Genomic DNA, 16,521 nt, shown 5'->3' on the forward strand with positions numbered 1-16,521 from the left:
TATTAATGAGATAGGAATTGGCCTTTTATAATCTCTCCCCCTTTCTTCATAATCACTTATTCACTTGTATATAGACCTTCACGTATATATGTCACAATGTCACAATATTTCACACTCAGTCACTTCTTACACTGATTTGAATTGTTGCGCCGCATTTTGTATTTTGTGAAAAAGTAAAAAATTGCTTTTTATGTTCTTACGGAAGGTGTCAGTTGAAAACTAAAAAGAAAAGAAAAAATAACTGTTTAATTAAAAATCACTCTGACCCTTCTTCTTGTGTTTGGTTTTGCACTTTAAAGATGACTAATGTAGCATATTTTTGAAACTATATTTTGATTATTGCTGAAGGCATGCATATGATTCAAAGCAATTGTTCAGATACCCGAAAGAACCACTGTTGAAATTACTACTGTATTGCCCAGGTTCTCAGGGATACTGGGTTACCCCGTAAGAATTATTCTTGTTAGAGTGCAGGTTTCTTACCTGCGAGGGTTCTTTTACTCTCATTGAATGTTGTATTGTATTGTACGTTATTAATGTGAAAATTCTTTCTAACCAATATCCTATATACTCTACTATGTCTGATAAGGAAATTCTTTCATACACTGAAGATTATATAGCAAAATTGATTCGGGATCAAGGTACTTCTAGTTTCCTGTTAGGGAGCGAGAGGTTATCGGTAGATGCCGGATTGAATGAGAAATTAGCCAAACTTGAGCGATTGGAGAAAAAGTTGATCAGGTCACGACTGCATGGTCATGTTTTGACCAAATACCTGGAAGCCAATATAATTCCACTGGGCCTACAGGTCCGGAATGAGCCAGGTATATTTATAGACGTTCCTAAGTTTCGGGAAGGTTTTAGCCACATGGCCAACAACTGCTCCAGGCACTGGATGGTGCTTGGAGTTGAGACGGCCATTGAGTACGTGAGGAAACTAATACAGGAAATAGCTGACCTAAAAACTGAGATCTTGGGTGACTCAGCCCTCACCAACGCGAAGGAGGCGTTGGAGCGCGCTGAGAAAACATTGGCTGAATTTAATACAATCACGTTAGGTAGAAAGCTTGACAAACTAGCAAAAGACGTCAAGAACTACGATAAAAAGGTTACATATCCATACTTAGCCGATAACTATTACCAGCAGGACACCCAAGGCTTCTTTACAAACAGGGGAAGACAGGGACCACGTAGGTTCCATACATTCTCTAACTCTTCCGCGGGGAGTGGCTCTGTTTCAGACATCAACCAACCCTCTACTAGTAACTCAAATTATCAGGCACAGGATCCTTTTTTAGGGGAAGGTCCCTCCAGAGGAAACAGAGGCGGGGGGAGACAACAGAATTGGGATCGCCCAAGGAGATGGGGGCGGGGGAGGTCAACGCAGGGCACATCCCGGGTCAGGTTTTATCAACCGGATACACATGGGGAGATATCTACAAGGAGGCAGACATATCGCTGGTGAGGCTCCATGATAATGAGATTCCAAGTACATCAGGAGTTACAAACCATTTAAATTCATTTGTTTCAGAGGGACTAGGCGACAATGGAGGTCAACATATTTCTAAAGTTAGCGCAGCACCATCACATCAAATCCCCGAACACATGTCACTACTACCAATTGAAGCTACACGGGGCTCTAATCCGGAGGTACAAGCTGAAACTACTCTGGACGCTAACCGCCTGTTGACAATAGCACTCCCAAGTCAAGATACCAATACCCCCACACAAAATCTTGATCCAGTGATCAATCTATCTAATTATACCCTAACAGACGCAGAAAGAAATGTTCTATCCAGAGGGCTTTCCTTTGTGCCTACAACTATCCCAGACTCATTCCAAGTGAGGTTAGAACTGCAGAGATTTTTTAGAAAAATCCGACTGAAATACTTCTTCACTAAAAATGACTCATCACCCACAAGAACGGCAACGATGTTTAGACCAGTCTCTACGTTTACACCAGCCTCATTCACCATGAGTGAAAGAATATTGGCCTTTGAAAAAGTGGTCTTAGAAGAAGTCATGCAATCACTGGAAGAACGAAGATATATACAATACAACACAAGTAAAGAAGAAAAGGATGCACTTTATGAACTGTCACGCAATGAAGCCATAGTAATAAAAGCAGCGGACAAGGGGGGTGCAATTGTGGTACAAAATACACAAGACTACATTGATGAGATTAATGGGCAACTCCAAGTGCATGACAGTTATAGTAAGATCAGAGGAGATCCGACCTCTGAAATAAAGGCACTGATTGAGACAGTAACTAAAAATGGAATCGATATGGGCTTTTTAAGCCAGAATGAGTACGATTTCCTCAATCAACGTGAACCAAGAATTCCTACAATATACACACTTCCCAAGGTACATAAGGGACTTGAGAAGCCTCCCGGTAGACCCATAGTATCGGGTTGTGGCTCGATTCTGGAGCCTCTTAACAGATTTATTGACCACTTTCTGCAGCCGTGGGTCGCACATACCAAATCTTATGTACGTGACAGCATGCACATTATACAGCTCCTGGAGGGCCAACCATTTGACAACAAGAAACAGATGATGGTGACGCTAGATGTGTCATCTTTGTACACCTCTATTCCCCAGACCACTGCAATAGAAGTCATTACGAAAACGCTAGACAGAAGAGAGAGACCCCACTGGATACCGACTGAATTCTTGATGAACCTCCTTGAGATTGCGATGAAGAAGAATTTCTTTGTGTTTAGGAATCAATTCTACTATCAATGTAAAGGAGTAGCCATGGGGGCTACTTATGCTCCTAGTCTGGCTAACATCTTTATGGACCACTACGAGGAGGAGCATCTGTATGACCTCAGCAACCCCTACCTGCACAACATTGATGTATGGAAACGATACATTGATGATGTGCTTATGATTTGGTCTGGAACTGAAATGGAACTGAAAGACTTCTATACATGGATAAATACCAGGAATAATGATATCCAATTTACGATGACTAGCAACTCAGAATCTATTGACTTCTTGGACCTTACATTTAAGGTTGAAAATGGTCAACTGTACACTGATTTGTTCCGCAAACCAATGGGAAGAAATACACTCCTGATGTATAGATCACATCATCCCAGGAACCTAAGAGACAATTTACCCTATGGACAGTATCTGAGGGTAAGAAGAAACTGCTATAGACGCCAGGACTTCTTCCAGGCTGTGGAAGACCTGACATCGCGACTGAGGAGACGTGGATATCCATCGAGCTTGCTAAAAAAAGCGAGAAAACGCGCATGGTATCAACCACGTGAACAATTGCTGGAACCAAAGGAGAAGACAGACGGCATGAAGAACCTGGTATGTGTAACCACATATAACACTAAAAGTGCGGATATTAAAAAAACTATAAAGAAGTACTGGAACCTGGTGGCGAGTGACCTACAGACGGAGGAGCAGCCACTATTTGCATTCAAACGGGGACGGAACATCAAGGACGTAGTGGTTAGTGCCTTTCTCAATCCACCCAAGCAACAAGACTTAAGAAGTATGTTGAATTTGCCTCCGTTGGTTGGCAACCACAAATGTGGTAGTTGCAAGGTGTGTGATCTTTGCCAGGAAGGATCCAGCTTCACTCACAACTCCAGAACATACAAATTGGCACAGTTTACGAATTGCAACAGTGCGCATGTGATATACACCATCACTTGTCCATGTGGGTTGCTTTACGTAGGACAAACTACACAAAAAGTCAAAATAAGAATTTTGCAGCATATGAGCCGAATTAGATGCAACACTATTGGGGCCCCACTAGTTGAGCATTATAACACCTATAAACATAAGCCTGATGAGATCAAATGGAGAGTTGTGGAAAAGGTAACCGTAGGCCCAAGGGGTGGATCCACAGCGAAGGCAATGAGCTATAAGGAGTGTAGATGGATACATTCTTTGAACAGTGTCTCCCAGGGGCTTAATGAGAGAGAAGAAACAGCGAGACAAATGGGACAGCTGTGAATGTTTGGCTATGAATATATCTGTTGCCTTATTTTTGACCAAAACATCTCCAAACTTTCTAGCTTAAGAATATCACACTGTTTTCGCTAGCAGAAAAAATCTAACGTTGTATGTTTTTCAAATACAATGTGCAGGGATCACGTTAACGTCGTATGTTTTTCAAATATAATGTGCATGGATCATGTTAACGTTAATTGTGGCTATGGAAGTGTTTTGACTTTGCCATTGAGATATGTTTATATTCCTCTGTGTCTCTTTTCTTTTAATCTGCCAAGAACCGATTCATGAATAAATGTAGTAGTCCTAACACCGCTGTTCAATATCCCCAAGGTCTGTTTAGCCTTCTCGTACTGATCACCTAGCAACGAGAGGCTTCTTGTAACTGACTCAGTATATTTCTATCATAGACGGGCTGACGTCATTCTGACGCGTGCCGTGTCTCGCGCGTTGTTGCTAGGCAACGTCAACGCCGACGTCCTCGAGGCGAACGCGGAAGTTGATAACTACCGCCGTTTGGGACTCGCATTCAACTAATCGGCACTGCTCAGCCGAGCGGACGAGTCCAGAATCCCGATCTGACGAAGGAAACCACATATTAAAAGTAAGCGCTGCAAAACCACAGACCTACACAGATTTTAATTCCGTCTGTGTGGTCAGGTTATCTGACGGACTTTTCCGTTTCAATATTACAGAATTCCCACATTGAATGCGAGAGGGCATAATTGATGGCAGACAGCAATATGGATACCCACATATGCAAATGGTGAGTGCTGCCAAGTTAGTTTAGCGGGGTGATTAACTATGATTAGACACTCCCAATGAACTTTCTTTTAAAAACACTAATACTTTGCAAATGATATTAATTTGCAGATTGTTGAAAGTAATGCACAACGATCGTGGTGATTAGAGAGAACAGTCATCCCACAATTAGAAATATCTTTGAATATGGCCACACGATACACAGAATAGGTGAGTGTAACACACCCGTGAGGTCTGATCCAATTCCCAATATGGCTAATATTGAGTAATCAGTCCATTAATACTCATTGTTTGATTATTCAGATTCAAGATTGCTGAAGACACCCGCACAAAGTAGAATATAAGGATGTCTGCTCGGTGAAGACCTGGTAATAAATTGTAACAACGTCTTCCAATAATAATTTCTCGTGCAAAACCCAAACCTGATGGTTTTATCCCTTTTAAACCAACAGGCGCAATAATCCTTTCCCAGTCCCCGTCCTGAAGAAGACCCGCCAGTGACCCACAAATAAGGTGTCCACAGGGTCGAAACGTCGACAGAACCATCAAAGGACCAACTTACCGAGTCCAACACATCATAGCTAATGGAAATAGCATGTTGGTCCCGAGTATTAATGAGATAGGAATTGGCCTTTTATAATCTCTCCCCCTTTCTTCATAATCACTTATTCACTTGTATATAGACCTTCACGTATATATGTCACAATGTCACAATATTTCACACTCAGTCACTTCTTACACTGATTTGAATTGTTGCGCCGCATTTTGTATTTTGTGAAAAAGTAAAAAATTGCTTTTTATGTTCTTACGGAAGGTGTCAGTTGAAAACTAAAAAGAAAAGAAAAAATAACTGTTTAATTAAAAATCACTCTGACCCTTCTTCTTGTGTTTGGTTTTGCACTTTAAAGATGACTAATGTAGCATATTTTTGAAACTATATTTTGATTATTGCTGAAGGCATGCATATGATTCAAAGCAATTGTTCAGATACCCGAAAGAACCACTGTTGAAATTACTACTGTATTGCCCAGGTTCTCAGGGATACTGGGTTACCCCGTAAGAATTATTCTTGTTAGAGTGCAGGTTTCTTACCTGCGAGGGTTCTTTTACTCTCATTGAATGTTGTATTGTATTGTACGTTATTAATGTGAAAATTCTTTCTAACCAATATCCTATATACTCTACTATGTCTGATAAGGAAATTCTTTCATACACTGAAGATTATATAGCAAAATTGATTCGGGATCAAGGTACTTCTAGTTTCCTGTTAGGGAGCGAGAGGTTATCGGTAGATGCCGGATTGAATGAGAAATTAGCCAAACTTGAGCGATTGGAGAAAAAGTTGATCAGGTCACGACTGCATGGTCATGTTTTGACCAAATACCTGGAAGCCAATATAATTCCACTGGGCCTACAGGTCCGGAATGAGCCAGGTATATTCATAGACGTTCCTAAGTTTCGGGAAGGTTTTAGCCATGTGGCCAACAACTGCTCCAGGCACTGGATGGTGCTTGGAGTTGAGACGGCCATTGAGTACGTGAGGAAACTAATACAGGAAATAGCTGACCTAAAAACTGAGATCTTGGGTGACTCAGCCCTCACCAACGCGAAGGAGGCGTTGGAGCGCGCTGAGAAAACATTGGCTGAATTTAATACAATCACGTTAGGTAGAAAGCTTGACAAACTAGCAAAAGACGTCAAGAACTACGATAAAAAGGTTACATATCCATACTTAGCCGATAACTATTACCAGCAGGACACCCAAGGCTTCTTTACAAACAGGGGAAGACAGGGACCACGTAGGTTCCATACATTCTCTAACTCTTCCGCGGGGAGTGGCTCTGATTCAGACATCAACCAACCCTCTACTAGTAACTCAAATTATCAGGCACAGGATCCTTTTTTAGGGGAAGGTCCCTCCAGAGGAAACAGAGGCGGGGGGAGACAACAGAATTGGGATCGCCCAAGGAGATGGGGGCGGGGGAGGTCAACGCAGGGCACATCCCGGGTCAGGTTTTATCAACCGGATACACATGGGGAGATATCTACAAGGAGGCAGACATATCGCTGGTGAGGCTCCATGATAATGAGATTCCAAGTACATCAGGAGTTACAAACCATTTAAATTCATTTGTTTCAGAGGGACTAGGCGACAATGGAGGTCAACATATTTCTAAAGTTAGCGCAGCACCATCACATCAAATCCCCGAACACATGTCACTACTACCAATTGAAGCTACACGGGGCCCTAATCCGGAGGTACAAGCTGAAACTACTCTGGACGCTAACCGCCTGTTGACAATAGCACTCCCAAGTCAAGATACCAATACCCCCACACAAAATCTTGATCCAGTGATCAATCTATCTAATTATACCCTAACAGACGCAGAAAGAAATGTTCTATCCAGAGGGCTTTCATTTGTGCCTACAACTATCCCAGACTCATTCCAAGTGAGGTTAGAACTGCAGAGATTTTTTAGAAAAATCCGACTGAAATACTTCTTCACTAAAAATGACTCATCACCCACAAGAACGGCAACGATGTTTAGACCAGTCTCTACGTTTACACCAGCCTCATTCACCATGAGTGAAAGAATATTGGCCTTTGAAAAAGTGGTCTTAGAAGAAGTCATGCAATCACTGGAAGAACGAAGATATATACAATACAACACAAGTAAAGAAGAAAAGGATGCACTTTATGAACTGTCACGCAATGAAGCCATAGTAATAAAAGCAGCGGACAAGGGGGGTGCAATTGTGGTACAAAATACACAAGACTACATTGATGAGATTAATGGGCAACTCCAAGTGCATGACAGTTATAGTAAGATCAGAGGAGATCCGACCTCTGAAATAAAGGCACTGATTGAGACAGTAACTAAAAATGGAATCGATATGGGCTTTTTAAGCCAGAATGAGTACGATTTCCTCAATCAACGTGAACCAAGAATTCCTACAATATACACACTTCCCAAGGTACATAAGGGACTTGAGAAGCCTCCCGGTAGACCCATAGTATCGGGTTGTGGCTCGATTCTGGAGCCTCTTAACAGATTTATTGACCACTTTCTGCAGCCGTGGGTCGCACATACCAAATCTTATGTACGTGACAGCATGCACATTATACAGCTCCTGGAGGGCCAACCATTTGACAACAAGAAACAGATGATGGTGACGCTAGATGTGTCATCTTTGTACACCTCTATTCCCCAGACCACTGCAATAGAAGTCATTACGAAAACGCTAGACAGAAGAGAGAGACCCCACTGGATACCGACTGAATTCTTGATGAACCTCCTTGAGATTGCGATGAAGAAGAATTTCTTTGTGTTTAGGAATCAATTCTACTATCAATGTAAAGGAGTAGCCATGGGGGCTACTTATGCTCCTAGTCTGGCTAACATCTTTATGGACCACTACGAGGAGGAGCATCTGTATGACCTCAGCAACCCCTACCTGCACAACATTGATGTATGGAAACGATACATTGATGATGTGCTTATGATTTGGTCTGGAACTGAAATGGAACTGAAAGACTTCTATAAAGTGATAAATACCAGGAATAATGATATCCAATTTACGATGACTAGCAACTCAGAATCTATTGACTTCTTGGACCTTACATTTAAGGTTGAAAATGGTCAACTGTACACTGATTTGTTCCGCAAACCAATGGGAAGAAATACACTCCTGATGTATAGATCACATCATCCCAGGAACCTAAGAGACAATTTACCCTATGGACAGTATCTGAGGGTAAGAAGAAACTGCTATAGATGCCAGGACTTCTTCCAGGCTGCGGAAGACCTGACATCGCGACTGAGGAGACGTGGATATCCATCGAGCTTGCTAAAAAAAGCGAGAAAACAAGCATGGTATCAACCACGTGAACAATTGCTGGAACCAAAGGAGAAGACAGACGGCATGAAGAACCTGGTATGTGTAACCACATATAACACTAAAAGTGCGGATATTAAAAAAACTATAAAGAAGTACTGGAACCTGGTGGCGAGTGACCTACAGACGGAGGAGCAGCCACTATTTGCATTCAAACGGGGACGGAACATCAAGGACGTAGTGGTTAGTGCCTTTCTCAATCCACCCAAGCAACAAGACTTAAGAAGTATTTTGAATTTGCCTCCGTTGGTTGGCAACCACAAATGTGGTAGTTGCAAGGTGTGTGATCTTTGCCAGGAAGGATCCAGCTTCACGCACAACTCCAGAACATACAAATTGGCACAGTTTACGAATTGCAACAGTGCGCATGTGATATACACCATCACTTGTCCATGTGGGTTGCTTTACGTAGGACAAACTACACAAAAAGTCAAAATAAGAATTTTGCAGCATATGAGCCGAATTAGATGCAACACTATTGGGGCCCCACTAGTTGAGCATTATAACACCTATAAACATAAGCCTGATGAGATCAAGTGGAGAGTTGTGGAAAAGGTAACCGTAGGCCCAAGGGGTGGATCCACAGCGAAGGCAATGAGCTATAAGGAGTGTAGATGGATACATTCTTTGAACAGTGTCTCCCAGGGGCTTAATGAGAGAGAAGAAACAGCGAGACAAATGGGACAGCTGTGAATGTTTGGCTATGAATATATCTGTTGCCTTATTTTTGACCAAAACATCTCCAAACTTTCTAGCTTAAGAATATCACACTGTTTTCGCTAGCAGAAAAAATCTAACGTTGTATGTTTTTCAAATACAATGTGCAGGGATCACGTTAACGTCGTATGTTTTTCAAATATAATGTGCATGGATCATGTTAACGTTAATTGTGGCTATGGAAGTGTTTTGACTTTGCCATTGAGATATGTTTATATTCCTCTGTGTCTCTTTTCTTTTAATCTGCCAAGAACCGATTCATGAATAAATGTAGTAGTCCTAACACCGCTGTTCAATATCCCCAAGGTCTGTTTAGCCTTCTCGTACTGATCACCTAGCAACGAGAGGCTTCTTGTAACTGACTCGGTATATTTCTATCATAGACGGGCTGACGTCATTCTGACGCGTGCCGTGTCTCGCGCGTTGTTGCTAGGCAACGTCAACGCCGACGTCCTCGAGGCGAACGCGGAAGTTGATAACTACCGCCGTTTGGGACTCGCATTCAACTAATCGGCACTGCTCAGCCGAGCGGACGAGTCCAGAATCCCGATCTGACGAAGGAAACCACATATTAAAAGTAAGCGCTGCAAAACCACAGACCTACACAGATTTTAATTCCGTCTGTGTGGTCAGGTTATCTGACGGACTTTTCCGTTTCAATATTACAGAATTCCCACATTGAATGCGAGAGGGCATAATTGATGGCAGACAGCAATATGGATACCCACATATGCAAATGGTGAGTGCTGCCAAGTTAGTTTAGCGGGGTGATTAACTATGATTAGACACTCCCAATGAACTTTCTTTTAAAAACACTAATACTTTGCAAATGATATTAATTTGCAGATTGTTGAAAGTAATGCACAACGATCGTGGTGATTAGAGAGAACAGTCATCCCACAATTAGAAATATCTTTGAATATGGCCACACGATACACAGAATAGGTGAGTGTAACACACCCGTGAGGTCTGATCCAATTCCCAATATGGCTAATATTGAGTAATCAGTCCATTAATACTCATTGTTTGATTATTCAGATTCAAGATTGCTGAAGACACCCGCACAAAGTAGAATATAAGGATGTCTGCTCGGTGAAGACCTGGTAATAAATTGTAACAACGTCTTCCAATAATAATTTCTCGTGCAAAACCCAAACCTGATGGTTTTATCCCTTTTAAACCAACAGGCGCAATAATCCTTTCCCAGTCCCCGTCCTGAAGAAGACCCGCCAGTGACCCACAAATAAGGTGTCCACAGGGTCGAAACGTCGACAGAACCATCAAAGGACCAACTTACCGAGTCCAACACATCATAGCTAATGGAAATAGCATGTTGGTCCCGAGTATTAATGAGATAGGAATTGGCCTTTTATAATCTCTCCCCCTTTCTTCATAATCACTTATTCACTTGTATATAGACCTTCACGTATATATGTCACAATGTCACAATATTTCACACTCAGTCACTTCTTACACTGATTTGAATTGTTGCGCCGCATTTTGTATTTTGTGAAAAAGTAAAAAATAGCTTTTTATGTTCTTACGGAAGGTGTCAGTTGAAAACTAAAAAGAAAAGAAAAAATAACTGTTTAATTAAAAATCACTCTGACCCTTCTTCTTGTGTTTGGTTTTGCACTTTAAAGATGACTAATGTAGCATATTTTTGAAACTATATTTTGATTATTGCTGAAGGCATGCATATGATTCAAAGCAATTGTTCAGATACCCGAAAGAACCACTGTTGAAATTACTACTGTATTGCCCAGGTTCTCAGGGATACTGGGTTACCCCGTAAGAATTATTCCAGGGATGTTTGAAGCAGATTAAAGTAGGTGTCTTTTGCTGTGGTGAAGGTAATTAACAGCTTATTTTGTATTATGGTTTTGGTAGTACAAGGTTATGTTTCATCTTGTAGGTACAAAAAGTGATCCGGTCTGTAGGATCATTAGTGCTCTACCACAGGTGAGTGTTTATGGCACTCAATGTATTTAGATAAGCAGAGCACAGGGTTGGTGGATAAGATTTATTTTATTTTATTTTCATCTTTACACGCACATCGTGATAACAACGTGGCTGCACATTGTGGATTCTATGTTCAATGAGCATGACAAACACTCAGCACAATATTAATGGTGGGATTTCTAGGTTCTACCCCTTTTCTCTAACAATAATGTACTAACAACAAAAGAGTTGACTTTTTGTGTTATTACAAAGAAATGTTTCTATTACTTTTAGGACTCCCCTGAAGAAGGTATTTACCGAAATGCATTGGGAGTTGTGAATATCAGGGAGATGTTACCACCCTAGGATCTTCATGTATGGAATGAATCCTGTGAAATTATGAGAACGTGTATGAACACATGAAATTAAAGACAAGAAAGGTCTTGATCAACAAACTGACTTGATTATGTATATGGAAGATTTTATTGTTAAAATATTTTGATTGATACAATTGCTAAATTGGTTGTGTACTAGATAAATTAGTTTGAATGAAAAAGAGTAGACTTCATAAGATTTGAGCACCGTAATGGGCATGTCAATAGTGCGTCCCAGGGAAGGAGCCATGCGCAAGACCACAATGGCCGTGTGAGAGCTCGGCTCCGCCGACCTACCTTTTCCTGCCCGGCTATCCTGTCGTCCATCCTGTAGTGAAGCCCCATTCCCAAGCAGTTTTGAGGAAGCGACGCCCCTGGCAGTGTCTCCGGTCCATCTCCGATGACCGGTTTCTGAGCTGTGCCTCTTGGGATTCTGTGACCTAACATCGCCTGGAGCCGGGGACTTGCGTAGCTTAATAGCCCGCGGCCCAATACAACAACATCGGGACCGCGAGCTGGAAGAAGCCAGTCTGGCCCTGTGGCTCTTCCGGAGCCCACCCGGTTTGTCTGAGGGCTTTGTGGTGTGTGGTGTGGGGGCGGCCCTGCCCCCGGGTGTACCTCGCGGCTGGGGGCCTCGCCCGGGCGGCCCGCGGAGAAAGATTGCAGAGCCGCCTGAGTTAGTGCATGACGCCGCACAGCGGGGTGGCGGCAGGAGTCAGCACTGATTGACGGGTCTGCCGGGAGTCCTGGCTGTGAGTTGTGCCCCGTGTGCTGCGGAGCTGTGAGGCGGGCCGCCCTCGGGGCTCGTCCATCTGTCCCACGGCACCCTGGTCGGTGGCGCGAGAACACAGGTGTCGGAGTGGAGATTGGAGCTGGAGGCGGTGGGAGTGGTGATGCCCCTTCAAGAGGAGTGCTCCGCGGAGGAATGGAGTTGAGCGGGCCCTGGAGCAGGCATGGCGGGAGAGCTCTGCCCAGGGGTTGTATAATCTACATGTCCACACTGGTCTAGAGACTGACCCTGTCCCGCGGATGCCACACAGCAGCTGACGCTTTGGTTTGGCCTTTTACCTCTAAGAGTCGGCTGGGGGGTCTGGTTAGATAACCGGGTATTGTGAGAGTGGAGGGATACCGGGAGCGGATTGGCCCTGCTGCACTTGTTGTTTATGTGTCCCGCTAACGGATATGTGCCTCGGACTGTTTGCATAGTGAGAGGAGGCATGGGCTCCAGAGCTCAAAGACTTATCTCTTGAGAGCTTGGATGGCCGGTGGAGGTGGAGACCATCCTGACAGCTGGACAGCTGGGAGACCTGGGTGTTTCTTGACCGCGACCCTTGGGGGAGAAGGGACGCAACAACGGCTGCCGGTCTCCTGGAGGCACACAGAGGGCCTAGAGGAATCGGATGTAATTTTCTGCCTCGCAACGGATAGCGACGGCTGAACGGTGTCTAGATGGCTACAAAACAGGACACAGAAAAATCCTTGCCCAGGTCCTCCAAGGGTTCCAGGAACATTCAATCCAATAAATTGGACCGATAAACTAGGCCCAAAGGGTCCCCCATGGAAATAAAGAGGGTTCAGTCAGTGGGGGTAGATGGAGCGGCTCCTCTTGCCGAGCCAACCCCGACGGATCTCATGGCAGCCATAAATGGGGTCCAGGCGTCCCTGGGCCAGAAGATCGAATCTTTAGACAACAAATTGGATACGGTCACAGTAGAGGTGAGCTTAATACGGGCCGATTGAACGAAGGCAAGCGAGAAAGTCAAATCACTTGAAATTAAGACGGCCAGTCTAATTGATGACGTGACTTGCTGCAGCAGGAAGTAAGTCACTTGAAGGCCTCAAGATCCCTTATGGACCGTGAGCTTGATGAGTACGAAGGTAGGGCTAGGCGGAACAACATTCGCATTCCTAGGGTGCCCGAGAAATCGGAGGGTCATACTCAAGATCTGTTCGTTGAAGAAATCGTCCTCAATCACCTCAAACCTAAGGGACTGAGTAACTTGTTTACAGTTGATCGTGCACACAGAGTGCCGGGAGGAAGTGCAAAACCCTGGGCGCCCCCCTCATCCGATGATTGCGAGGGTTCTGAATTTTTGAGACAGGGATGTGACCTTGCAAGCAGCACTTACTGGGACCCCCCTGCGGTACGAAAATGCAACGCTTTCCTTCTTCCCGGACTTCACACAAATGGTACAGAAGCAACGACAGAGCTTCTTGCTGGTGAAGAAGAAGCTCAGGAATAAGAGACTGAATTATGCAATGATGTTTCCAGCCCGCCTGCGGGTGGAGCTCGACGGCAAGGCTTGGTTCTTCGACAACCCCGTGGTGGCAGCGGACTGGTTTGACAGTATGCATTTGGGTGAGCTGGAGGACCAGGACCCAGGCCGAGAATATGAACAATAGTGTTAGCACAAGCATGTTGGTGGAATAAGTGTGCAGTATTGTAAATTAGGCGGATGGGGTGGCTCCACAGCTGTTCTCTTGTTCTGATCAAGTTTAATTGCTAATCACTGTGGTAGCCATGGACTCAAAGTGTCGGGAGGGGCGGGGGGTGGGCGGGGAGAGTATTTTTTGGTCCTCCATCCTATTACTACTGCTACTTTTAGTTAGTTTGTAGATTAGAGTTTGGGCAACGGGCACACTGTTTGTTGGGGATGGGCGACATCCATATGCAGGGGTGCAGGGAGGGGGAGGAGAGTTGAGTATGATGGGGCTTTGTGGTATTTGGATTACATTGTGTGCATTTATATTTGCAATTTGTTTTATTTTCCTTTTTGCGTCTGGTGGAGCTATAATTGGACTGTTTTAATGCCATCCTAATGTCTACTTTTAAAAGGGGATCGGGGATTAAGGTGCTCAGTTGGAATGTGAATGGTCTCAGGGACAAAATTAAGAGGGGAATAGTGAACCAACTGATTAGGCGTCATTTACCAGATGTAGTGATGTTGCATGAAACACATCTTGTTGGGAATCGTTGCATGGCTCTGCACAAGGGGGGATACAAGCTGGTGGCTCACTCTGGATTCTTCTACAGGGTCTAGGGGGACAGGTATCCTGGTGAAAAATTCCTTTCCCCTTTCCATCCAGGTCACATGGGCACACCATAGAGGCATGTATATTGGCGTATCGGGGCTGTGGGAGGGAAGGACAGTCACTTTGATGTCTGTTTACGTCCCAGCAAGCCTGCAAACTGACACCTTTCGCGACCTGCGTGCAATTTTCCTTACTCTGCCCATGGGCCTATTGGTGATAGGTGGAGACTTTAACGCGGTACTAGATGGGGAGATAGACAGACACCCAGCCCGTATACTGAGACTGTCCCAGAGGTGGCTTCCCAAGGCCACAGGCCACAGGCTATTAGGGGAGTGCGTTCCGGAAAGGCTGCTGGCCCAAACGGTATCCCTGTAGAACTATACAACTGAGTGCTAACAGGCGGGCTCCGTTTCTTCGGACCATGTTTGTTGAGAGTAAGGAGAGGGGCCTGCTCCCCTATGACCAGCGAGTAGCCAATATCGTTGTTATTCATAAAGCAGGGAAGCCTAAGACACACTGCTCCTCCTGCAGGCCCATTTCGCTGCTCAATGCTGAGCCCAGAATTCTGGTGAAACTCCTTGCGACGAGATTGGCCAAAGTCATTACCACCGTGGTCCACCCCTGAGGAAATATAAAATTTATGGTCAAGATTGTGTTCCCTAGCGTGTACCCCACCGACTCCATGTACCAGCTTAAAGTGCATGTAACTTCCCTCCTGTGCCAGCTACGAAGACGCAAATACATTTGCGTCCAACGTTAACATGTCCTCTTTCAGACCCACCCTGAATGGGTTGAATAGTCCGTTCCTAAGTATGCTATGCCAACGTCTTTTTGTAGTGTACCTTACGCGTTTTTCAGCTCTGGCAAAGTAGGCCCTGAATTTCTGCCATCGAGCCATTTTTCTGGCTTCTGACTCTGAAAACCTCAGCCCAGACTGCCTCTGTACCCGTGAACTCTGACTTACTTCTAGCGCGGCCCACCGTGCTCAGCTCAGCCTGCTGCCTGCCAAGACTGACTATAACCTTCGAGTTATCTGTTCCGCTCCTCGAAAATACATTCCTGCCTGCTAGCTTCAGTAAACATCTCCCTCATCTGTAGAGCAAAGGGCCAACCTGTCTCCGTGCAAGTAATTCATAGCCTCTGTTACCATGCTTCCATGGAAGGCCCATGCCCCCACGCTTCTCATGCAGACACTCAGGCGCTTATACACGCACTCACAGTCAGTATAGAATAGCTTCTGCCCCAGAGACCTTTCCCTCCAGATAGTATGGTTCCCAAACATCAGATATCAGATATGATAGAAGTACAAGTTGATCTGACATGCCAGACTTCTGTCTCTTTCCGTCAGTGTAAATGTCAAGTTTCCTGCACCCTCCAGTTTCACGTAAATCACACGTCATGCAGCTGCGCGCGCATCCAAGTTTCCGATTTCTGCTGACATTGCAACATTTCTGTTAGTGCCACCCCTTCTGTGACACCTATCTGGTGACGTTTCTAGCACACACCTCTAGTTCACGCCTTCTGATTACGTATTGCTAACACGTGGATACTGTTATCTTGTCTTCTCTCAGCTGTTACGCCTACCACATGCTTTTCTATGACAATGAATTAAGTATATAAGCTATGTACTGTCAATAAAATGTGGTGCGCACTCTTCTATCCCTTCCTGAACCCTGTGTGGTTGCGGGAACATGATAGCTAAGTTATGACCATTCCTTTTTAAGGAATAAAACCCCTAAGAACTCTAACACCACGGACTCTGCCTCCTTCTTTCCGATTGAGTTATTATTGATTAAGTACTTACCTGCATAGAAATTAT

This window comes from Lissotriton vulgaris, chromosome 3_1 (assembly GCF_964263255.1).
Source record: "Lissotriton vulgaris chromosome 3_1, aLisVul1.2, whole genome shotgun sequence".
NCBI lineage: Eukaryota > Metazoa > Chordata > Amphibia > Caudata > Salamandridae > Lissotriton > Lissotriton vulgaris.